A 26849-nucleotide genomic window follows, 5' to 3' on the forward strand; every position below is an offset into this window, starting at 1 on the left:
ATTCCTTCTTAAGGCAAGTTCCCTGTTTCCTCCTCGGGGTGACACTGGTATATGGTCTATGCCAAAGAACCATAGTTCATTGGACTTGTGTTGTTTTTCTTGGAAATGAAATGTAAGGGGGTATCTGGGGTCACCGTTGTTTATTGCTCTTTGGTGTTCCTGTATTCGGATCCTGAGTTCCCTTTTGGTACTGCCCACATATATTTTGTTACAAGGGCATCCTAAGATGTATATTACAAACGTGGTTCTACATGTTATGATGTGTCTGATCTCGTATGTCCTTTCAGTGTTAAATTGGAAAGTACGCATTCTATTTTTTCCTATCTTACAGACACAACATTTAGTACATGTGTAGAAACCCCCTTGGCCCTCTCTCATCCAATTAGAATTGTTCGACGATCTAATCAAGCTAGGGCAGAGCATATTTCTCAGGCTTTGACCACGTCTGTAGGTGATTCTGGGGTTTCGTGTGATCGAGTCCCTGAGGCCTGGGACATCCTCCAGGAGTCTCCAGTGTTTGCGGAGGATATTATAGATCCTACTGCTGTCTCTGTTATACCCTGTAACCAGAGCCACGGGCAAGTGTTCCCCCCTCTTTGTGCGTGGAGTTCTCTCTTCTAGTGTCCTCTCACGTTTGATGTTCAGTGCCCTCTTCTCTGTTCTGTTCATAAGGGTCACGGGATAACCCCTAGCCAGGAATCTTTTCTTGGTTTCTGTAATGTGGTGTACGAATGAGTCTTGGGTGCTACAGATCCTTCTCATTCTTACCATCTCCCCGAAAGGGATGTTGTTTACCACATGTCGGGGGTGGGCGCTTTCAAAGTGTAAAACACTATTACAGGCGGTGTTTTTTCGATGGACTGTGCTGTGGATCACATTGTTCTTCACAAAAAATTGGATATCTAAGAAATCTATTTTCTCCTTATTCCAATTTAAAGTGAACTTCACATTATATGGGTTAAAATTATGCTTACCGGTAAATTTTATGATTTGCGTCCAGTTTACTCCAGCATCTAGTTCTTCTGTTAGCCAACCATGTTTTTACGCTGCGTATATTGATAAACCTCCTCTTGGATGACCAAAGATTGAAAATCTTTCTACAAGGGTATGATGTTCTATGTAACCCCCAATTGAAACTGGGTTCATGTTCCATGTTTCTTGGAGCAGGATTAGATCTTGTTGCTGAAAAAAGACAAAGTTTCATGGTCATAACCCATGTCATTAAAGGCGTGGACATTCCATGAACAGACCTTGATCATGTCCTGTCTAACATCTCCAAAGTCACGGTCATGCCTTGTGCCTTCCTTTAAATAATGCCCGTTGGTCCGGCCTAACAGCCCCCATCTTTTGTTGTCTGGACTTAACCTTGGATGTTCGTTAGGTACGCTTGTTACTTAGTGCCCCGGGCACCCAGGACCAGTCCATGCTGTCATATGTTTGGCCTTCGGAGTTTGATGGACTTGTTGTTACATTGACCTCCATAGAATTGGTTTGCCGTGGTGGAGTACTGGTTCGGACGCCACATAGACATGATTTTTTACTGTTCCCTGGTGAGTCTTCCATTTTTTGATTTGTGTGGCTTCCTAGAAGGGAGTAGGGTACTTTGGATGTTTATGGGGCCTCAGCGTGATTCCCCAGGCTTCAAACGTTAATCTTGTTGCGTATATCTTGTTCACTAATTCCTTTGAGGACCAAGTTGTCAAGGACTCTTCAGTATCTGGAATGGATGTTATATCGTTGGAATTCCACAGCTAATAGATCTTGTGAGGATATTCGCTTTAGTTCTGGAATTTCTTTGAACAGCCTTAGCAGGTTCCCTCGATTCAATATGTCTTGCGCTCCTTTGGTGGAATATTCTGGCACAAATGTCAGTTTTGATGTATTCTCCACAGTGTTGTTTTGAGAGCTAGTGGCAATTTTTCATGGCCAGTGTGGGTTCTTGACCCGTTAGTTCTTTGATGACCTTTTCCTATGAGATAGGCGGAATGCTTACTTCCTTTGTATCTTGCTCTGATTTGCTTGATTTTTTAAATATTGATGGCCGTGTTGCCTCAATTAGTGGTTCAGTGGGGGAAAGCCTACAGGTTCAACCCTTTCTATTTATTGTGACATTTACTGGATTTTTGATACTTTGAACTTCGTTATTTATTTTATCGTGCACCTTATTGCCTTGTATTTCTTCCATGCTTCCTGGTTTGTTCTGTATTTGGACCTCCTCTTTCCGACTGGGTATTTGCAACCCTTTATTTGGACCTACACCTGTGTTGCCCTGGGGTGTATTTCTTACTTTGACCTGCATTATTTTTTCTGCCCCTCCTCCATTCTCAATTGATTGAATTTGGTCTAATCGCCTCTTTTCTGATCTAGAGATTTGTCCAGCTTCTTTTGCCGACGGATGGCTAGTTGTTATTTGGAGAACCTGATTTTTGGTCTCTCGGAAAGTGGAGGCAAGGGGGTTCAGGGCTTCTTGATTTGTGTTAGATCCATTAGAAACTATTGTGTGATTTAATTGGTCTGAAACTGTTGTTGAAAGATCCAGTGTGACTTTTTTCAATTATTTTTTTTTCCTTTGCGTGTTTTGGTTTGTGAATATTGAGAAGATTTTCTCGGAACCTGCGGTGGATTGGGTATTATATTTACACCTGGCCTTCCTGGTACGTTTTGGTGGGTTTTGCAATTGGCGAGGTATTAATGATTCTCTGTATTGCTTCGATTTGGTGGTCCCTTATGTCAGGCCGTTCCTCTGTTTCCTTTTGCTCTGCTTCACCCATATCATTACTGCTTGTCCTTTTATTGATTTTTTGAATTTTGTTGACTCCTTTTTCTCTACTTCCTTTACGGTTCCAATTTTTAGTTTGGTCTTGCTTGTTGATTGGACTGCCCCTAAGATATCCATTAGTATTTCGGGCAGATTTGCCAATTTATCAATTATTTTGCCACAGTTGAGCTGCTGTTGGAAATTGCTTGCTTGTGGCTCTAAAGTTTTCCCTGAGTGTTAGAAGGGACGTAATTAGGTCCAGCTTGGTATTTATACCTGAGATGAGACCGGCAATTATGTTTATTAGGTGTATCTGGACCTCCATTTTATCCGATTTTAAGTTCAGTACCCTGATCGCTTGTTCCAATGTACCCAGTAGAGTTTTACCTCAGTAGAGTTTTACTCCATGCAGCGGTTGGAAAATCTTCAAGCGACTTTCCTGAAGCCCCTGACCCATGTTTGATCCTACTTGCTGATGAAATTGTTATTGGAGATGACAGACTTAAATGATTTGTTTTCATTGAAAAACTTCCTTCTTCTAGTGCAATCTCCTGTTGGTCATTTCTGTGGTTTGATGGGGTGATTGCCACCATTCCCACTCTGTCCTGTGCTCTTCCCGTCTGGGTGATCGGTGACAAAGTTTGCCCTTGAAATCCTTATTTGGTGTCGCCTGTTTTTGTGTGTTGATTTCCAAAATTTGTAATAGGTTTGCGTCGTAGGATAAGGAAAATGAGCTTGACCATGGTTCATCCAGAGGGGCTTCTTGTTCAACTGGGATGTTTATTTTATCTTCAGTGCGCTCATTTTTATTGCCCTCATTTGCACCTCTTCCAATTGCTATATTATGGTTTGTTGCGGGCTGATCTGCTGCACCTGGGTGGTTATGGTTACAAACCTACTTTCTGGGATTTCTATAATTGATTTCTGTAGGACTGAATTCTCTCCTAGAGCTTTATTGATATTTGACCGTAACTGTGACTGTGTGAATGGGAAACTAGCTTTAACAGAAATATGGTCCTGAGTTAAAATCTGCCTTTTTGACCCTTGTGTCAGGAATTATTGGGCTCGGCAGCCCGGCTATCTCTACAGTTGGTGCATAGATAGCGGCCATTGGGTCCTTCAAGAAGAAATCTTTTTGGATCCCAGTGTTGCTGCCAAGACTAAGAAATGTTGATTCTGGCGTCGGAGCTGAAACTAGCCTCTTTCTCCATCTGGGAGCCTTTCTTTTTTGACTTGATGGAGGACCTTGTTCTATTCGTTTTTTGTTTTTGTTTTTGCCAGTTGCCGCCTGACGAACTTTCCACGATCTCATGTTCCTTATTGGGTTCTGAAGTTGTTTGGGTTATTTGCTCATGAGGTTGCTGAGAGCAGGGCACACTGGTGAGCCGCTAGCTGTGCTCAACCTTGTTGGACCGCTTCCACGAACTCGCCGGGCCTCACTTTGCGGCAGCCGCTAATGGTTGCTGTGCTCTATTGCCAGTGCTTGCCCTCTGCTATGACTGTTGTTGTTCCTGTTACTGCTCTCCTCTGCTGTCCTGTGAAAGTCCACAGCCCGGCCCTAGCCGACAGTTCCTACCACTGTGCTGAGACTTGCTGGGACTTGCTGGGGGTTTTAAGTTGTATAATATTATTATGGCGGTGCTTGATGTGCTTGTGAGGCTTGTATTTGCCATATTTACTGCTCTGCCTCTGCGCCTCTGCGCCTCTGCTGGATAGAATTAGTGCTATGCAGCAATTCGGGGCAGTGCTTGATGTACTTGTGCGGCTAGTATTAGCCACTCTGCCTCTGCCCTCTGCACCGCTGCAGGATAGAATTAGTGCTATGCGGCAATATGGGGCACTGAGGAGCGAGTCAGGGGCGGGGCCGGGGCCAGGGGAGCTGGCGTGTTGATGATCCAGGTGGTGCTTTTGCCACAAGTCTAATCGCGCATCTAAACGAGGCTCGTGTCTCTGGGCACACCTTGGCTTGCCACGGGCACACGGCACATGGCTCACAGCTCTCACCCCCAAAGCCGAGGCTGCCTGAGGTCACCAAGTCTCCGAGCCACTGCCGCCGCAGCGCTGAGCCCCCGAACCGTCCTCCTCTCCTCCTCTCCTCCTGCCGTTTGCAGAGAGTCGCGAACCAGAACCGGAAAGCACCAGTTTACAAATTCCACACACCCCACTTTTCAGCCTGACACTACTTTGTTGGCAGGCTGCAAAATGTAGAGCAGTCATTAAGAAAATAATGTGATATACATGGTATAAATTGTATTGATCCTGACTCTTTAGGGTAGGGATAATTTGATATAAACATCGCAGCATCAAGGCGGCCCCCAAGAGAAGCCTGTCAGCCGTCCAGGCGACAGCGTATTCACAATTGTCAACAAGCAGTATGTGGCCGAAGGCCATGTTTGTGAAAATTGTACCTGCTACAAAAACTGGGCTGTAAAGTTCGGGTCAGGGCTTTGATAGGCATGGGTAGCAGCGGGCCTCACCCAGGGAACTTCAGGTTTATTTGCAGATGATGTGGGCGGTCTGCCAATCCAAGCTGTCGGATGTAGAGAAATGTAAGGGAAGAGGTTGCAAATGTTGACATTTTCTATATATTACTAGTACAGAAAGGAGGGAGAATTGTGCTAGCCTCACCAACTTAGTTAGGTCAGTAGTAATAGAGGATATGGACTTTTTTCGGTGCTGCGCACCGGTATGCTCCCTCCCCATTAGGGATGCATCACAACCCTACGGAAAATATTGATATATAGTGAAGGAGGTCCGAAGCGAGGTTAGAGAGCAGTTACATGTCTTTATGTTTTTTAGAAACAGGGTGGAGCAGTAATGTGCAAATTGGATTCATATATTTAACTGTTTTTATAATACTGGCCTGAGCCCAGTGGACACTTTGCAGCACTAGTAAGTTTAGTCCACATGATAAATTGATTTCAGGTGCAAGACCTGTGAGAGGGTACCTTTTCCTATAGGCTCTGGAATTCATAGAAGGGGGAAATGTTTTTGGAGAGAGGGTAATGTCTCTCCCTCGATTGGAGGGGGGGGCAGTGATGAAGTGGGTCCTTTTCAAATCTGAATCTGTAAATTCATTAAAGCTGTCACCCTCAAAGTATTATGTGTGATGGACATGTATTTTTAAAATTAAAGCCCCAGGGAGGTAGTGGTCCACAGGGCATAAAAATGTCCATGGAGAAGGGCCACTTGTGCCTCTCTCCTTTAAGTTAATAAAGGAGAAACACCCCCAAGTCCTGGCCCAGCCTGGGGCTCTCTTGAAAACAAGCGCAATTTGCTGCAAATTCACAGATCCTCTCATTATTTGGGGAAAAATTGAAAAAATAAATTATTCCCCCACATCTAGAGGGTCAGGGTATTACTAGTCTGCCCTTTTTTAATGCTTTTTGTGGGACTCAGCAGAAACTGAGTCCAAAGATAGCTACCAAAACAAGCTGGTTGAAGTATTGCCAGCCAATCTGATTACAATATCGGGACTGCTGGATCCGCCGAGGATCAAGATCCCTAGCTATACAAATTTGGATTTAAGTTAATATCTTCAAAACCACTGAGGGGATTTTACAACAAACTAGCAGAATTCACTTTCCTGGACCAAAATCTAGTTTTCTGCCAAATTTGGTATAAATCTTTTCAGTGGTTCTGTCTGTATGCCCTATGGGCATTAACATGGGGAAAATGCGTTTTGGGACCCCCTTTTTCTCAGCCCCTGTATGAAGGATCATCCCAAAACTTTCCAGACACCAACTAAAGTGAGCATCGTTTTTGTTTGGAAAATTTTGTGAACCTGTATCAAACGGCGCAAAAGATATCGGCAAAAGTAAAAAATGCTATTCCCATGGTAACATGGTCCAAACTATAACTGCCTACTAGTGACTGCCAGTGGGTTATACATATATATTAATCCAGCACTGAAGACGAGACACAGTGGCGCCAGGAGGAGCAACTTACCTGACTTTCCAAGAGTGATGAATGTTGGGAGTTGTAGTTTGCCGATGCAGCCACAGCAAAGTTCCTCCCATTAACCTGGCCCACCTGGATTGCCACCAATGGCAAGACGACTTGTATTATTTATTTCAAAGCGGATTGGCAGAAAGTACGTTGTTACAGGCATTTGAGAAAGACATTTTTGTTGAAATGCGCCATGCCACACATTGCTGAAATAAAAGCCTTTCCTGGAACCCCACATTACAGAAACCAAGAAAAGATTCCTGGCTAGGGGTTATCCCGTGACCCTTATGAACAGAACAGAGAAGAGGGCACTGAACATCAAACGTGAGAGGACACTAGAAGAGAGAACTCCACGCACAAAGAGGGGGGAACACTTGCCCGTGGCTCTGGTTACAGGGTATAACAGAGACAGCAGTAGGATCTATAATATCCTCCGCAAACACTGGAGACTCCTGGAGGATGTCCCAGGCCTCAGGGACTCGATCACACGAAACCCCAGAATCACCTACAGACGTGGTCAAAGCCTGAGAAATATGCTCTGCCCTAGCTTGATTAGATCGTCGAACAATTCTAATTGGATGAGAGAGGGCCAAGGGGGTTTCTACACATGTACTAAATGTTGTGTCTGTAAGATAGGAAAAAATAGAATGCGTACTTTCCAATTTAACACTGAAAGGACATACGAGATCAGACACATCATAACATGTAGAACCACGTTTGTAATATACATCTTAGGATGCCCTTGTAACAAAATATATGTGGGCAGTACCAAAAGGGAACTCAGGATCCGAATACAGGAACACCAAAGAGCAATAAACAACGGTGACCCCAGATACCCCCTTACATTTCATTTCCAAGAAAAACAACACAAGTCCAATGAACTATGGTTCTTTGGCATAGACCATATACCAGTGTCACCCCGAGGAGGAAACAGGGAACTTGCCTTAAGAAGGAATGAGGCCGGCTGGATTTGTAAACTCCGCTGTGTCGAGATGGGCCATAATAGTGAATCAGAGATGCACTATTTTCTCTAATGCCCTCAGACCTTTTATATACATTCTGGAGACACTCCTACCCTAGCATCACAAAAGACTAAGGAACACACGCTTGGGTATCATCATACTGGGTACATCTCCCCTATATGATTAATGTAAGAGGGGTATATCCGCATGCTTTCTTGCAGTGGTATTGTGTGTTTTTTGAAAACCTGGATCGGTGTACAGTGTTAAGGAGCACCCCTCTTTATATGTCACATTCTCTGATCCAGATTGTTATTACAATTTGGCCACTCATGTGGTTGTTTGCAACCTGACTTTTACCCCCTTTTTACCCCCTTTTTACCCCCTCCCCCACCAATTGGGCGCATATATTCGGACCCCTATACAGTGTCCTTTCCGTCCTAACATTTACCCCTTGCCTATTTTGGTGTTCTCATCGATTCATCACTTTTCCCAACATGAATTTATTCGATTTCTCCTTCTGGAGGGCCTTTCACTCTTTTTAAGAGGTTACATTCCGATCCTCATGGATGTTTCTGAAGATATATTGGGACTCCCTCGATCCCTTCGTGATCTTTGTTGACAATGCCCCTTCGAACAATTCTAAGTATCGGCCCGTATACCGGCAGATTTCCCATGGCACAGCAATATAATTCGGTGCACAACATCAATCATGTGGGGATGGGTTACGTCGCTGTTTTTAGGTTGGACATTTTTTTGTTTATACATATGTGTCTTATTACTAGACACCACGCACTTTTTATATTGATAATTACGGTTTGATTTAATAAATTTATGAATATACCAATAAACACACCTCTCTCAGGGATATACCACGAATTAATTGAAATGATCCCCCCCTAAATAGATATTGCCTTACTGAGGGGCTAAGGAGGGGTTACAAAGTACGGGTTACATATACACCCAAATGGCCCCGTTGACTATTCCAATATGGCGGCCGTTATATCAGGCGGTTTGAATACTATGGTTTACCCAATTCTATTTCCCTTCTTATCTCCGCCTATACATTTATTTCACTGGTTTCATCGTTCTGTTATACACAATTTCAACATCGCGCGATGCTGATTATTTAACAGGGGTTTTTTTCGCATTGATAATTACGGTTTTATTTAACGAATTCATGATTATACCAATACCCGTTGACTATTCCAATATGGCGGCTCTTATATCAGGAATACACCCCTTCGGTTCTACAGGTCGCCTTTATTGTGGCGGTTTAAATACTAATCTTTACCCAATCCTTTTTCCCTTTTCATCTCCGCCTATACGTTTATTTTACTGGCTTCATCATTCTGTTACATATACTTATTACATCGCGTGATGCCGATTTATCAACGGGGTTCCTAACGCATGTCTGGCATACACGCTGGGGGCTCGCGAACGTGTTTCAATTGTCGTTTTCATAAGAGTGTCTCCCGCGGAGTGGGGACTCATGTTGAAATCAGACTTACAAAACATTTTCAATACATATAAACCACCAATCATTGACGGTCGGTTCATTCAAAGATGGCGCCCATGTTCTCGGTATCTTGTTGCCATTTCCGTCGTCGCGCAATGTTGGATGGGACTTTGCCGAACCAGGTGCAATCTCTTTCGCCCAATTAGATGGACTATATATATGGGACTCTCCCATTGGAGGTCCTACGGCTGCCTGATGGGATGGGTGGATGTTTGACCCTCCTTGGAGATACGAATTCTGGTAAGCGCTGGTTTGTCAGTGGACACTTTTTATCTCTACTTACTGGATAGATGGTGGTCTAGGAGTTTTTATTTCTGTTTCCTGGATACTTGGTGGGCTAGGAGATGGGTCATTTTTTTCCTTTATAAGTAACACCTCGTGAACCCTTATCAGCCTAGATCGATCTATATGTTTCTAATGAGAAGACGAGTGAGTTTGTAGTTGTGTATTTATTTTATTTATTTATTTGCGGGTTTATATAGCGCTGGAATCGACTCCAATGGAGTATCTCTGCGCTCTGGAACGGGTTTCAGCTGATCATTAGCAGACAGGGAGAGCCGTCTTAGATGTCACTTTTAAACAACAAAGTTTTAAGCTGTTTCCTGAATTGCAAGTGTTCGGGACATAGTCTTAAAGTTAGGGGTAGACTGTTCCACAGTGTAGGTCCTACGACTGACAATGCTTTACCCCCATGTCTTGCTTTTTTGGCACGGGGCACCACCAGCAGAAAGCCATTGCTGGATCTCAAGGACCTGGTAGGAATATAGGGAATGAATTTGTTTTCCAAGTACAGGGGACCTTGGCCATTTATACTTTTGTGGATCAGGCAACAGATTTTAAACTTAGTCCGTTGCCGGATTGACAGCCAATGCAGTTTTTCCAAAAGAGGTTTAGAAGCTGTTCTCGGGGGGGCGTTAAGGACCAGTCGAGCTGCTGTATTCTGGATCACTTGTAACTTGGCCAACACTCCCTCATTTGCTGCGAGGAGCAGGCCATTACAGTAATCCAGCCGACTTAGAACAAGAGCCTGCACCAGGGTCCTCCTGGAGGCATCCGGCAACAAAGGAAGAATCTTACGCAACAGGCCAATAGTGTGGAAGCATACACCTGTAATATAGTTGGTATGCTGCCTTAACACTAAATCCTGGTCAAGGCGTATCCCCAGATTTTTAACAACCTGCTTCGGTTCAGGAACCATACCCAGATCCGGGGGCCACCTATCGGGGGACCATAGTATCTTGGCCCCTCCAAACAACATAATCTCTGTTTTGCTGACATTGCATTGTAGGTAATTAGATGACATCCATTGCCCTACAGCCTTCATGCCTGCCGAGAAAGAGTTCTTAATTTCCGTCGTGAGGGTTTTGAAAGGGAAGAGGAGCTGTGTGTCGTCAGCATAAGACACTGGAATAAAACCAAATTCGCGCATCACTCTTGCCAGGGGTGCCACATAGATGTTAAAAAGTGTAGGGCTCAGACAGGAGCCCTGTGGCACCCCTTTCGTAATTTCTACTTCCCTGGAACGGTAAGTACCCATGGTGACAGTCTGGGTACGGCCAGTAAGAAAGCTTCTCAGCCAGGCAAGGGCTTTGTTCTTCACTCCCATGTTCGACAGCCGGTCAACAAGAATGCTATGTGACACGGTGTCGAACGCTGCCGACAAGTCAAGCAAAACCAAGATTACAGAGTAACCCCTATCTTGAAGCATATGTAGGTCGTCTACCACAGACAGAAGAGTAGACTCTGTACTGTGTTTTGGCCTGAACCCGGATTGTGAGTAGTCCAGGCCACCCACATCTTCAACAAAGCCGGACAAGTGTCTGTTGACATGTTTTTCTGTCAGTTTCCCCAGAAAAGGAAGCAGTGAGATAGGTCTTAAATTGGTAAGCTCGGTCCAAGGAATAGATGTATTTTTCCTGATGGGCCTTACCAACGCACGCTTCCAATCCTTGGGAACAGAGCCCAAGCCAAGAGACAGGTTGACCAGTCCTTGAATCATGGGGCCAAGTTGTCCAGAAAGGATGGGCATAAGTTTGGCAGGTATGATGTCATCCGGGCTACCACTTTTTATCTGGGTCATCAGAGCCAATAAGTCTGGGGAAGAGATTGAGGGAAAGGTGTCTAAAACTTGTGTATTAGACACATGTTCAGTATCATTAAAGACCTGACAGGGGACCATGGCAGTGGAGGCGAGATTAGAATTGACAATATTCTCATAAATCCTGTCTATCTTATTAGAAAAGAAGGACGAAATTTGATCACAGAGAAGTTGGGATGCTGCTTCAGAGCTTTCGCAGGCAACTGGCTTCACAAAAGACTGTAAAACCTGATAGAGAACCCTTGAGGAGTTCCCTGCCGCAGCAATTTGTGATGCTATATGGGTTTTACGTGCCCCACGAATGGCTTTGTGATAGATGGATAGAGAAGCCCAGTATTGCTTTCTATCCTTCTCCTGATGAGAGGTTCTCCATCTTTTTTCCAGCTTCCTAGAGTTCTGTTTTAAAATTCGAAGCTCATCAGAAAACCAGATCTCTTGTTTATTGGCAGGGCGTGGTTTAAATTGTCTCAATGGGGCGATGATGTCTATCGTTCGCCTAGTGGCTAAATCAAATTCCCTTAAGGCACCCTCCATTCCCTCTGAAGCAGGGTAGGAGGGGTTAATAAAATTATCTTTAAAAGTCTGTTCATTAACCTTATACCAAGGACGGCGTTTGCAGGGAAGAGAAACTGATTCATGACCAATATTTTTATGTTGAAAGGTATGAAATTCAATAACAAAATGATCAGACCAGCTTGTTTGAATAGGCGGTAGACATGCGATTGAGGGATGGTTTGTTAATATAAGGTCTAATGTATGTCCTGCCCGGTGTGTAGGTCCAGAGTTAACCTGTGATAACCCCAGAAGCAAAAGGTCCTGTAAAACCGACTGGGCTTCTTTACAATTTATTAGTTCACTGTGAATGTTAAAATCTCCAAGTAAAATAAAATCTTTGTCATTGCTGATATATGGAGCCAAAGATTCGAGTAAAACATTAGAAAAGTTAGCACATGAGCCCGGGGGGCGATAAACTAAGGCACCCATCTGCGTGGCTGTGTTTTTTCCAGAGGGAGTGATTTTAAATATTATTAGTTCAATTTCCGGTGTAGATAGCTCAGTTACCATAGAACAGTCAATATCTTGTTTGTGAACAATAGCAATTCCTCCGCCTATTTTCGAGGGTCGATCTAATCTAATAATTTTATAACCCAAGGGAATGGCTAATGCAATTGTAGGAGTTGAGCAAGGTTTTAACCATGTTTCCGTGAGAAAGCATAGATCTGGATTGCTAGTGGAAATTAGGTCCCATATCTCAGAAGCATGTTTCGGTAGAGATCTTACATTACACAAAAGATTTTTCCTTCTTGTAGTAGCACTGGCAGATTTGTTACTAGTGTTACCGGTGGGGGAAAAATCCGTCCTAGAGCCATGAGGATGAGTGTTCTGGTTGGCAATGGTAAACTGGGTCTGACAATGGCGGCAGGAGAAGGGGCCTTCCACCTCTACATTACCTCCTAGTCCACATATCCGAATGGGGCTCACGCCCAGCTGACGTAGCGTCTCACTGGAATATGTGATCCTCGTTGTGGCGGTCAGCGATTGGATTATCGACGGTGTCCCCATTGCCCCTTGTCCCGTCCTGTCGCGGACGGGCGCAGACGGGCTGGTCTTAGGCTAGTCTTTGGCGCCGTCAAGGGCGCCCCTCTGCGCGCAACCGCTGCGCGCTCGGGCCGACTGCTGGCTAAATAGTCTCTCGTCAGGGCTACTAGAGCGCTAACCGCTCAGCTGCGTCAATGTCAGTGGGCGTGTCTGGCTCTCACCTGCCCCGCCCTCCGCTCAACGGTAGCCAATACCGAGTCGGAACGGGGCGGGCAGGCAGTGACACCGAGCACAGACCAGGTTTGAGCCCTGAAGGCCCCCGCAATCAGCGGACAGTTCAAGTAGGTTAAAATTACTCAATCGAGCACTACGTGAAACTAGCAGAATTAACAATCTTACACACCAATCATTAAAATTGCTACATTAAAATGAATATAAAAAGTGTGCAAAATACAAGGTGCAAAATTGGACCGGCGTTTTAACCAGGTCAAGCAATTCTCTCGTGACAAATCACCACTCTCTCCGGGCAATGACAGCTGAAGCCGGGCGCCAAGCGGATTAGGAAGACACTGCCACCGTCTTCCCTTACCGCGAAGAGCCCAGGCCTCCTTCCGCCTAAATAGTCTCTCGTCAGGGCTACTAGAGCGCTAACCGCTCAGCTGCGTCAATGTCAGTGGGCGTGTCTGGCTCTCACCTGCCCCGCCCTCCGCTCAACGGTAGCCAATACCGAGTCGGAACGGGGCGGGCAGGCAGTGACACCGAGCACAGACCAGGTTTGAGCCCTGAAGGCCCCCGCAATCAGCGGACAGTTCAAGTAGGTTAAAATTACTCAATCGAGCACTACGTGAAACTAGCAGAATTAACAATCTTACACACCAATCATTAAAATTGCTACATTAAAATGAATATAAAAAGTGTGCAAAATACAAGGTGCAAAATTGGACCGGCGTTTTAACCAGGTCAAGCAATTCTCTCGTGACAAATCACCACTCTCTCCGGGCAATGACAGCTGAAGCCGGGCGCCAAGCGGATTAGGAAGACACTGCCACCGTCTTCCCTTACCGCGCTCATAGCCACATTCCTCGGTTTTCTCTCATGCCTTATATTGATATAGGTAGTGACACAACCCCAACCTCTCAGTGTGCTATTTTTTAATAGTATTACAGCACACATGAGTTTGTAGGTTGTGGCCGTTGGCTTTTTTATTGGGCCTCCATCAACTTGTATTGAACTCTTCAGAATAGAGGCGCTAAGATGTAGCTAGATGCAAGTATAATATGGGTTATGTATTTACTGAGAATGCTCTGTATACTACTCCAAGATGGCGGCCGTTGTACTAGGACCGCACTTTTTCGTTTATTAACCCATAGATCATATCATGATGGTAATCCCAATATTAGGGATCGCTTCTTCATTTCTCTATCTCTCTCTTTTTCCCCCCTCCCATTTCAAGGCAAAATTCTCCTTTATTACAATAAACCATTTAGATTATACGTACCTTTATCAATTGACAAGATTTTTCAGTTCTTTATTCTTGTAAACTCACAACCAAGGTCACTTTGGGATACATACATGTTGTCTACCTCTCTATTATAGGTATCTTCACTTTTCTACATATGCCTAACCTATTGGACGATACTCGAATCTGACTGGCCGTCACTGTCCGTTCCTAATTGGACGTGATTTCTACCATACATTAATTGGCTTTACCATTTGCGACATTTGTATTTCTGATATGAAGTGAGTACTGTTCGTTTGACTTACATGATTGTACTTTGATCTTCTATTTCTCTATCAGGTCTTTGACCTAATCGTGGACGCACATATATTATATTTGTCTCCTTAGATATATTGACCTTGAATCTCATTACTGTGGACGTTGGCAATTGTGAGGATATTACAAGATCAAGAATAATTTATGAAGATACCTTGCACGTCACACTGAATAACCCGTTTTGGTGTGTATATATTTCATATTCCCTTCATGCCCGTCTGGGCTTTGAGATACTTATACATGATTTTGATAGTTGACCCTTCTCTGCGTTCCCTCCCTACCTCTTCCCCGTCCTCCCCCCCTTTCAGATTTTTTGGTCATTTTTGGTTTTTTGTTCCTTCCCTTTGTCATCCCATCCCGTGTTGGGAGTTCCCTTAACCATGCTGGGGTTGAGACATTTCGAGAGGAGTGCTCCCATACAAAAAATGTTTCTTGACCATAAGCCTCACATAGATGACCATATGTATACTGATTTTATGTACTTATCTATAATGTTATTTATTGTGTCATTTTGTAAAATTACAAATTTCCGAATGCAATGGTTCAACACCTAATATGTTATGATTGCATTTGTGCTGGTTTGTACAACCCTTTTAAGTAAACACTTGTAGATGCCAGTGGCGGCTGGTGACATTTGAAAGTGGTAGGGCGTAAAATTTTTGTCATAATGCACCGCAGCGAGCAAGCGTAGCGAGTGAGCCGGAACAACCTACCGCGCACTGCAACGGGATATTAAGCGCTACGTGAGTGACACAATACGCTACCTTATCTCTTCCTATCCATCACTAACCCATCTCTCCTCTGCTTCCTTCCCTCCCGCGGTGTTGTCGCACCTCTTTGTCATTGTGCCTCTCTAGCCTCCCCCGACCCTCTCATCTCCCTCTCTCAATGCCCTTCTCCCACCCTTCACTCTTCTCATTCACCCCTTCTCACCCATCCATCGCTTTATGTCACTCCTGACTCACTTTTAACCTTTCCTCTCAATGTTCCATGGCGTTCTCCGTTTCAAGCTACTGTTTAGTTTCTTCCCTCTTTCTCTGCCCCTGTCCACCCTCCTCTTTGTCTTTCCCTTTTCCATTTGACCCCCCGTCTAGTTTTTATTCTCCTCTATCCATGTTGTCCCTTCCTGCTCACCCCTGTGTCACTTTTCCCCTCTCCAAATGTAACTCTTACCTCTGTGCCCGTCCCACACAAGCGGTTATTCGCCCACAGTCCACTGCGCCAGAGCCTCAGAGGTGCCATACCATGGTACCGGGCGCCATCAACTTACATATTACTTTCTCACAAACGCACGTCTTAAGCGCAGTAACCCCACGTGCTGCCTCCTCCTTAAGGCAAAGCGCACAAACCACCATAAAGCTACTACTCCCCCACACTACACGCAGAGACACTGCACTGGTCACTATTATATGGATATGGATTACAAATATGGATTATTATTATAAATCCCCGTCACCACAGAACTCAAGTGCGAAGGTCCACACGTGGGCAGCTCATCAAATCCGCGTTTCTTTCTATGTATTCTGGGACTGGTAGTGGCCCTGTACCTCTAATTAACTGGGACTACAAATCCCAGAATAAAAAGACTAAATTAAAACTGTGTGCGCGCCTAGAAATGTGAAACTTGTCAGCTCCGCAATCTTCCACCATGAAAGACACATGACCCTGACCCCCCTCCCGCTCCCCAACACCCCCCACCCCTGCCTTCCGTGGAGGACCTTTGCATCAGCCACCTTAACCCTCACACACTTTCTCCCTATACTCATCCTCACCTCGCCAGAGAAACTATTCAACGTCTCTTCAACAAAGACAGGAGCAGGCAGACAATAGGACGCTTGAAGAGGAGCAGGCACACAGGAGAAGTGTGAGGGATGCGAGACGTGCATAATTTACTGTGACACAGTCATTGCAAATTTACAATGAAACGCACACTTCACATACCAAATCTCGGTATGAATCTCAAATGCAATACCGATATAAACACTGGACGCACAGGCGATCAGCTGATCAAAATGCCAAACACGTTTGTCTCCCTATCGACTATCAAATGGTATATATTTGATCCTGGTGCAGTTAGTGAAAAGTAGTGCACAGCATACTATGAAAAGTCACGTGGCAAAAGTTAGCACATATCTAAATCAAAACAATCCAGGATGCCATACACACGCCAGATAACATTTCAACACAATAAAATGCCATTTACAATTAATTGGGCGATACTGTGGGATTTCACTGCTTTGAGTAGTTTTGGAAGTAGCAGTCCGAACATATTTCAGAATATTTAAAATACAGAGACAGTCAAATATTAAGTGAAGAATCCAAAAATTAATCCACGCCAATACTTACAATAACGGGCAAATGTGACGTTATTCACTCAAAAAAAGATATTGCTTCTGACTGAGCAGCACGCATATGATAAAATCACGCTTTTCATTTCAGTAAATTTATCACTGAAAACCTTAAATAATTTCTAGTATCACCACCATACGAGTGAATACATAAATGGTGGTACTTTTGCCACATCGTGTGAAGAGTAAATCAAAACTGCAGCATTAACCCCTCACTTTTTAACTCTCGCACCGCAGGCAAGCCCAGCAGCCTTTCACCGTGAAAGGCTGGTAAGAGGAGTGCTAGTAAGTGTGTGGGATCTCCGAGTGCTGAGAGGAGAGCAGGTGGTGAAGGGCAGCACTGAAGCAGATCTTGGAACAGATGGGGGGGGGGGCAGAGGGACCCAAGTCTGCAACGCATCCCCCTCCACCCAAGCCGTGGGGCTTTGCAGTGCATCCCCAGGGGGTTTGGATAAAGGAGCTCTTGCCTTTTCAGCAAACTCTGAGACTTGCACACTTGTGTGCACCGGCAGAAATCAAACGCCTCACCCCTCTGTGCAGACAGACAAGCCTCACAAAAACAGCCCCGGCACTCCAGCGATCAGCGCAAGGCTGGAGACATTTATAGAGGCACGACATCTTCTATTTTATTTTTCAGACACGCTTTTCGTGCACTTTTGTGTCCCACTTGTGCCCATGTTTTAAAAGCTTTGCTGAACATCTTTCACTGTCAGCTCACTTTCCATAAGAGCAGTAAGAAATGCAAACTTAGATGCTATCTGGTTTGGCTGTTTGAGACCCAAAAAGGAATTTTTCTGCGTTCTCCCAAATAGTGGCTTCGAAGGAACGTCGACCAAAACGTAGGCAGATAAGCCAAGAGGCATATCAGATAGCTGGCCAGACGGCTGGCCTGGAGACTGGAGCAGAGAGTCATATTCAAGCTTCAAATCCTGACTCTAACCCTGACGGCCCCGGTGACCTTGGTCAAAGCACTTACACTCATCACCTTTGAACGTTCTAGAGGGCTCCGCCAACCTGCAGGTCACTGAAAAGTACTCCAGTAGCGCCACGTTATACAAGCCCCATAGACCACACAATGCTTCTTTTAATACATAAGCTGACCTCTGGGCCCACTCACACACCTGGACGTACTGTTGATCCGATATTTGTCATCTCTGTGAGTTAGACCTATACCGTCACTGGACAGTCCACTGTGTGTCACAATTCAAACTCTCCATCACATATTTGTGCCTGGTTAAACAGTGCTTTGAGAAGTTGGTTTGTCATCTTTTCCTGGAATCATTATGTATCAAACCATTGCTAAAAAGCACCTCTGTCTCTGGAAGATTTAAATACCTTCCAACCCACGTATCTACTGCCATACCTCAGGAAATTGGTTGAGAACCTCGTTTTAAGCTAACTGCAGGAAAATACAGAAATGGCTGGCATACTTAATACCAGCGGCGGCCGGCATCCTCGAGGGAGGGGGTGGGGGCCGCGGGTGGGGATTAAAACAATTAAAAATAAAACATACGTACCTGAGTGTGTTGGGTACCTCACCGCCTCGGCTCCTGGCCGGTCACGCTGTACTGGTGCAGCGGCGGTTGGGTCCACGTGTTCCTGCTGCAGGAACAGGAAGTAGCCAGCAGGCAGCTTCCTCCTCATCGCAAGTCAATCGCTGCGCAGGCGCAGGCGCAGCAGGAGAGCGCCCCAGCCGGGACATTTTCTCTGCATAGAGAAATAGTGTGTGTGGGCGGTCCTACGCGAGGGCAGGGGGGAGTGGCTTACCCACACTGTTGTGGGTACTGACTGTTTGGTCGGCTCAGGGCCGACGGCCAAACAGTCAGTATCTACAACAGTGGGTAAGCCACTCCCCCCCTGCCCTCGAGCACGACCGCCCACCCTCCCGCCCCCAACCAAGCACAGAGGCACTTCTGCTTTCTCGCAATGCGAGAAGGCAGAAACATAAATGGTCGTTTTTACCATTTATGTTTCTGCCTTCTCGCACCGCGAGAAAGCAGTGGGGCAACGCCCCAACGCCCTAATGGGGGAGCCGCCACTGGTAGATGCGTCTGATAATGCTTAGTTAAAACTCTAAGCATAATATTTGTTTTGTTGCAATGTCCACTTGTGTCTTGTCCTTTTGTTGAAACAAAGTTTTCAAAACGTCTTTGTATATATCTGTTACAGCCCTGAAGAAGTCCTTTGGTGGACGAAACGCGTCGGCTGTTCCGGCTGTTCTGGATAACTTTGACTTTTAAAGTGTAAAAATTATCGAAGAATAAAAGTGAATCTTTTGTAAAAACATAAAAACTGCTTATGAATTTGAATTTGATTTAATTTACAGTTTTAAAAGTGGTGCATTTGGTTTGGTGATTGTACATGTATTTTCCAGTTTTTGGAACGACATTGTGCTGGCGGGTGTCTACCAAGTCTGCACACTTGCGGTGATTAGATTATTTCACCATAACCTACATTGGGTAATTTTCAAATCCGGTGCTGTTCTAGAGGGCCACCGCTAGCTTTGTGTTTGATTATATATAGGGGTCTTGTACTTATACCCCTAAAAGTCTTTGAAGTCTTTGTGCAAGTGGGTCCTGAGCCCGGTCTGATCCAGTTCTGGGTGTTGCTGGAGCACTTTGTTTTCCTGGCTTCTGCTTTCTTTTCAGAGTGAGGGGCAGAGTCATCAGCAGCCCAGCAGGAGGTGGAGCCAGCAGTGTGGCAGGCAGGCACAGCCCTATTCACTCCCAGGTGCTATCTCCTCCCTCCACTCTCCTTGCAAATGTCGCCATTCAGCAGAGGGCTGACTCAGCCAACCTCCCGGGGGATCCCCAGCCCCTGTCACTCGCAAGCCAGACAGTCAATCCACAAGCGCGCCCAGGCACACAGAAGGGTCAGACAAGAGAACAGCTACTCTCTAAAAAGTACTATTCTCCAACTCAGGATTTAAAGACAACCTCTCCTAAAAGATGTGTTATTAAATGCTGAGCTCAGGGATATCAAACACTCATGTCTTATCTTGTTCCTATGGGAAGATAGGCGGATGGCCATTGGCACCAGCCTCCCCCATGTTAGCCTATGGAGCAAGATAACCTTGCAGCAGTGAACACACAAAATGGCCGTTGTTCACTACCAGAACATGTTACCTGCACTAGTACATGCTCTACCTTTTACATACACTGCACCCTGCCCAGGGGGGTACCTTGGGCCTTCCATAGGGATGACTGACGTGTATAAAAAGGGAAGGGTTAGGCCTGGTCAGTGTGGACACTGGCCAGGAGGACATGGCAGTCCGGGGACTGCAGGCAGGCCTGCGGTGGCAGGCCTGAGACACCATTTTAGGGCTACACAGGTGGGTGGCGCAATCAGCGCTTCAGACCCACTAGTAGCATCTGTCATCACCAGCCCTGGCACACACAGGGCACTTTACTAGGGACTTCATGGTGATACAGATATGCCAATCAGGTAGATCCTATCAATATGATATTTTACACAGGGAGCACTTACACTCTGGCACTGATTAGCAGTGGCAGAGTGTCCAAAGCATCTAAACCAGTAAAAACGAAATCCAGCACAGCATCGAAAATCCAGGTAGCAGAGGCAAAAGATAGGGGAAAAACCCACGCCAAGGATGTCAGGTCTAACAAGTACTCTTCCTCTAGAGAGGGATCACCAGCCACAGGTGTTCTGTCTTATAGGAGGTGTGCATCTTGTTTGTTATACGAGTCCACCTGGCAGGCAGTGGGGTCACCAGGCTGCTTTATTGAAACTCAGAGCTGAGCCCTCTTGAATACAGATCAATTAACGTTTACACAGAGAGTATGTGTGACCAGAATTCTTCTCAGCTACAAATAATTTACACATACAGTGAACTTAAAGCAAATCAGCTGTTTGCATAGTCTCACTGCTTACATCATCTGCTTTGTTAATCACCCTGTGTGGTCTAACAACCCACCACCAGCCACCCTACTTTGCCCGCTTGGGCGAACTTGCTGCTGCCTGCTATAGACTCCGCTGCAGGTCTGAGGCTAGGAACCGTCTCCACAAACAAGTCCCACAAACACAAACAAGTGTGCTACAAGACATTTGCTACTACGAGCACACTACAAAGGGACCCTGTTAGCTCGAATTCCAATTATTAACAGCTGGACTGCTGAGTGGGTAGCAGCTGTACACTGAGCGCCACCTCAGACTGGGGTTCTCCCTCGCAGTATCCCCCCAATTGAATGTAGAATCCCCTCAAGGCCACCGTCGTCAGTGCCTATTAAATATTCATTGACAGGGCGACATTTGGAAAGTGAAGGTTTGACGCACATCCGAGGCGCGGGAGGCACAATAGGCTTAAATCATTCTTTCGGGCAATGTTTTAAAAAAAAAAAATCATATTTGAGCTACTCACTGCAAGTGGTGCAGCGTCAAAATGGATCAAATCGCAATAATAAAACGGCATTAAAACAGTTTACAAACATGTTCGGTCAGTGAGATTACTCACTATCGAAGCTGGCTTCGGTTCCCTTGGCGTTCACAGGAGAAAAATCCCTGTCAGATATCTGTTGCATAGGCAAAAACGCGCATTTGATATCTCCTCAGTTCTCTTTTCTTAATTTGCCTCTGCAGACCCTGGGGCTTATTTACAAGCCCCTTGCGCCGCCAATGCGTCACTTTTAACATGGAAAAAAGTGACGTACCGGCGGCGCAAGGGGCTTGTAAATAAGCCCCCTGTATCCTTGTGTCAAATCATATGCGGCATTCCTGCAGCATTCTGCCAAGGCCTCTGGTGCAACTTGCAAGGCTTATGCAAGGGTGAGGCCTCACCTATGCGGCAAGGTCATATATGTATGGCGCCTTCGGGCAGTAAAAGCATAACTCTCTTTCTTTAATGTGTTTTTAAAAACTCAAAAATGTTTGAAACGTCGTCTGAGAAGTCAAACCGAAGGCAGTATAATGGGAAGGGAGTCATCCTTCACTGGGAGAAAGACCCTGCAAGCCGAGGCCTGCCGCGTGACACTGCACAGACGGCGAGGCCATTTTGTGAACGGCCATTGAAAATATGCAGCGAGGCCATTAGGACATGCTGACAGACAGAAAGGATAATCCCCTTAAGTTCACCAGGGGTTTAAACTCAGAACAAACATTACGAGGTAACTGGACGTCTAATGCACAGATAGCGTCTCTCGGATCTGACGGCAACAATATGGTCTGCAGAAGGGAACTGTCTCTGTCTATTATCATCTTCACCCAAGGCCATTGCGTTCTATCACGCATCTGGCATTGCGGTTTATCTCACTCTCACCTAAATAATATAAATATCTCTTGGAATGTAAGAATATATCATTTATATGTCAGTGTGGAGCTGACTACTGATGTTCAAGGAGCCTTCGGGTTAAAGGTTGTGTAGTATTAAGTGCATTGCAATCGTCAGGCCGCAGACCACCCTGCATCTTAACCCTGTATTAAGATCATGCATCAGTTGAGAACAGGGTAACTTTTCTTTTCTTTCTTTTATTTTTTTATTTTTCCAAAGTGAAATATTTCGTGCTGCCTTTAGCACGAAAGGTATAGTCAGTTGGTGAGTTGTTAATGATCAGGTCTTAGACGGTAATGAGTTCCACTGCACAATTGGTATGCTGGGTGAATTTACTTGTTTTTGTTTCTCGAGCTCTCTATTGACTTTAGCATCGATTGTAACTTCCCCATTGCACATCAGGGGATTTGAGGATGGACTACGTTGCTGTAAGTCTGGGGAGAGCTGTAGTGGGAGACCTTAAAGAACTATAAGGCAATGTCTGGCCACATCCTCATTTGGAAAAGCCGACTAAGGTTTATGGGGTTAAGGGGGCTTCAAGCCCTCCATGAATTTATAATGCATGCCGCGTGTATTTAGGTCATTTTCCAGTTATGTTGTAGCTAGCACCTCTAAGGCAAGGATAAGCAAAGCAATTGACCGAAGAGATACTTCATGAAAATGACTCTACAGGCCTACCATATTAAAAAAAACAAGCATTGGCAAAGCCAAGAGGTCTCGCTTTTGAAATAAACACTATTGATATGAGCACAGTGCTTTGTGCAAATGCTATTTTAGCTTCGGGGGAAAAAAGGAGTAATGATGCAGCCATTGTTGGTGGTCGAGTCATTCTGTAGGCGTACATGGGTCATCACACATTTGCACGGTTACATAATAACACAGATGGCATTTTCTTTTAATATTTTTATTGGCTGGTCCTAGCTCAGTCAATACAAAATGACATTTTATGTGCGCAAAAGTGCTTTTGTGAAGGGCTGGCAGCAATATTCTGCCTTAACTCACCCAAAAAATATATATTAAAAAAGAACTATGTGGGTGGAGGGGCGACAGGATAGCGGGTGGGAATGTTGACAGGGGAAGCAAGGAGCTGAAGGCAGAGGGCTGTTTAAATTAAAAAATGAAGCTGTGGGACATGCAGGGCATAAGGGAGATAGCAGCAGAGGGGCCTGGGAGAAGAAGCACACAAGAGGCAGAGCAGCACAAATCACGAAAGGGTTTGGTGGTGGAAGAAGACAGCAAAACTGAGCACAGGTCAGAATATAACAAGGGGAACGGGGAACGAGGGAGAGAGCTAAAACACCTGCACGTTCATGAAGTCCTCAAACAAAGAGAAAAAAAGTAATTCTCTTAAAGTGACCAGTAGACAAATCCAAGTTAGTCAATCAAAAGAATGGTAAAAAGGATATACTTCAGGCGTGGGACAGTCACAACATGGAACAAGATGGGCAAAAAAAGCCATAGCATGAGAAGCAAGCAAATGATTCTGAAAATAAAGGCCACCAATAGTAAACAAAGCACAGGCTATAATCTCACTGTAAGTTATTTGAAAGCACACAATACCATACAGCCTTTGCCTGTGTGGTAGGCAAGAGCTAATGAATGGCTTGAGACAAAAAAAACATGAATATGCCCCAGTCCCTTTGACCGAGAATTGTTAAGCAAAGCATCCATGGAAATCAAATAGGCTAGCCACTGCTAATTTTGACTAGCCTTTTGGTACCCTTTTCATGGTCAATGACACCTCTAATATCCCAGCCTATGGTGGAGAAGGGGGCAAAGCCCACTATATAAAAGGGTGAGATTTTTCTAAAAACAGAAACAAATTATTTGTGTATGGGTTCACCCCCAATATGTCCTTTGTGGGGAATGAAAGCACACTAGATACCAGGGATACATTTTATTTAAAAAAAATAATGGCGTGGGTTCCGTCTTGTCATAGAACTGAGCCGCATACCGCTCCTCTAAGGTTCTACCAGTCTTTCTGCCCCTGAAGGGTATTTTGAGGAACTATTCCCCAATCTGGCCTCCGAGGAGACAAAAAGTATAGCAGACATTCGGGATACATGATTTATAAAAAAAAAGAATGGGCTGTGGGTGGCCCAATATGGCATCTGGCTGCACTTCTCACTACTAAAGTTTCACAGTTATTTTTCCCCCTGTAAGGCGAATTGAGGGATTTACCCTCAGTGTTACCTCTGTGGAAGGCAGGGGTGGAAAGGGGGATGGAAAGCACACTTTACACCAAGGATACATTTTAATATCAAATAAAATGGGGTGAGGCCTGCCTGTCTTGACATCAGGCTCCACTTATCACACCTGAAGTGATTGAAAAAGCTGTCAACAGCCAACTCGTATCCTTCATCGACGAGAACAACATCCTCGACTCCTCCCAACCAGGCCTTTTGGAAGAACCACAGCACAGAAACCGCCCTTGCCCTCATCGCCCCGAAAGATGACATCCGCTCCCTCCTCGACAGAGTTGAGACTGTGGCCCTCATCCTCCTGGGCCTCTCTCTGGCCTTCGACACAGTCTCACACCGCACCCTAGCCTGCAGACTCTACAGTGCAGGAATCCGGAGCAAAGTCCTCGACTGTATTTGCTCATTCCTCTCCGGCAGAAAGCAGCGGGTCAGACTACCTCCCTTCATCTTGGAGCCTATACCAACCACCTGCGGGGTCTCCCAAGGATCCTCCATCAGCCCTACTCTGTTCAACATCTACATGGCCCCTCTCTCCTCCATCCTCAGATCACATGGACTCAATGTTGTATCATATGCAGATGACATGTAACTCATCCTCTCACTATCCAACGAACCCAACACATCAAAACGCAACATTCAAGAAGGAATGGAAGCAGTCACCAGGTGGATGAAGAACAGCTGCCTACAACTGAACACAGACAAAACTGAAGTACTCATCATAGGCACATATCCAGATGCCTGGAACGACACCTGGTGGCCCCCAGCCCTCAGGAACCCACCCCCACCAGCGGACCACGCACGCAACTCTGGAATCATCCTGGACTCCGAACTCAAAATGGACTGCCAGATTAAAGCCGTCACCTCTTCCTGTTTCCACACCCTCCGTCTCCTATGAAAACTTTTCAACTGGATCCCCCTCGAACACAGAAAAACTGTCACCCACGCCCTCATCAGTAGCAGACTAGACAACAACAACAATTCACTCTACGCCGGGATCAAAAAGAAGCTCACCTGCAAACTCCAGAACATCCAGAATGCCACAGCCAGACTAGTCCTCAACCTACCACGCCATTGCCACATCCCCCAACCCCTGCGGACTCTACATTGGCTCCTTGTCGAGAAGAGAATCACCTTCAAACTTCTCACCCACACCCACAAAGCCCTCCACAACACCGGCCCTGCCTACATTGAATCATGCCTCTCGTTCCACGCACCCAAAAGATCCCTCCACTCAGCCAGGCACTCCCTCGCCATGGTACCACTCATCAAGAAGAACAGAACACTAGGTCCTTCCTTCTCCTTCCTCGCGGCAAAGTAATGGAATACCTGCCCTCTCTACCTCCGCCAGACTCCTACTCTCTCCAAGTTCCTGAAAGGCCTCAAGACCTGGCTCTTTAACCAATCACCATGAGCACCCGGCACCGCACGTACCCTTAAAGGCCATGGAAGACCTCTCACCCACTTGGCCTCTGACGACACTCTGGAAATGCCTAGGAGCTGTGCACTCCCTACCTTCCCCCCAACACCTTGAGACCCTTCCGGGTGAGTAGCTGTGCTTAACAAACCTATGATTGAGTGATTGAAAGCCCGAACAGTATTCCAACCCCCCGGTGCCCACAGCCTGAGTACTGCAGCACCCACACTATATTCTGTTTCTCACTTTTTACATGATGGCCTGGTACACTTCCTGCCCCTCTTCCCCAGATGTGCTGATATGTTGTAGAACCAGCGTACTATGGAAAAGCAGTGAGAAAGAGAATGGAGTGGGGGGCTGCACTGTCTTGGCATCGGACCCCAACCGCATGCACCAGGCAATATTTTTGCCCCTAGGGGGAAGCAAAGAGAGGGTTTACCCCCATTCTGCCAAACCATCTCTCAAAACGATGCACAAAGACATCCCAATGTCCTTTTGATTTCCATTGGGAATGGCTGTAGTATTTGGGCTCTCTGAGAACCAGCATTCAGCAAACCCAACCACCCCTGGACATTTCTGAAATTTAGATACCCATGGGAAGCTAGAGTAGTGGGATTTGGATGGACCCTGGCATAAATTCTTAACGCTAATGCCATAATGCCCTTAATTTATGGAAAATATGCCTAAAACCACCAATGTTATCTTTCTGTATTACCATGGAGCATGGCTACAGGCTTTTGGCTCATGCTCGGTCTGCACCCGGAGAACCCTATTAACCCTGGCATTTCTGAAACCTAGAGACCCCAGTGAATCCAGAGCAGTATGACTTGCATGGATCCCAGCACAGTTTCTTATCCAGAGTACTCTGCAAATGTCAAATTATGGATAAAAAACACTATTTTCTCCACATTCATGTGAACAGATCACATGCACTCCCAATGAATGCAAACATTTTACCACCTTGCATTTCCACACTTTCTCTCCAAAAAATAGCTATTACCGATGTG

This window comes from Triturus cristatus, chromosome 2_2 (assembly GCF_964204655.1).
Source record: "Triturus cristatus chromosome 2_2, aTriCri1.1, whole genome shotgun sequence".
Taxonomy (NCBI): Eukaryota; Metazoa; Chordata; class Amphibia; order Caudata; family Salamandridae; genus Triturus; species Triturus cristatus.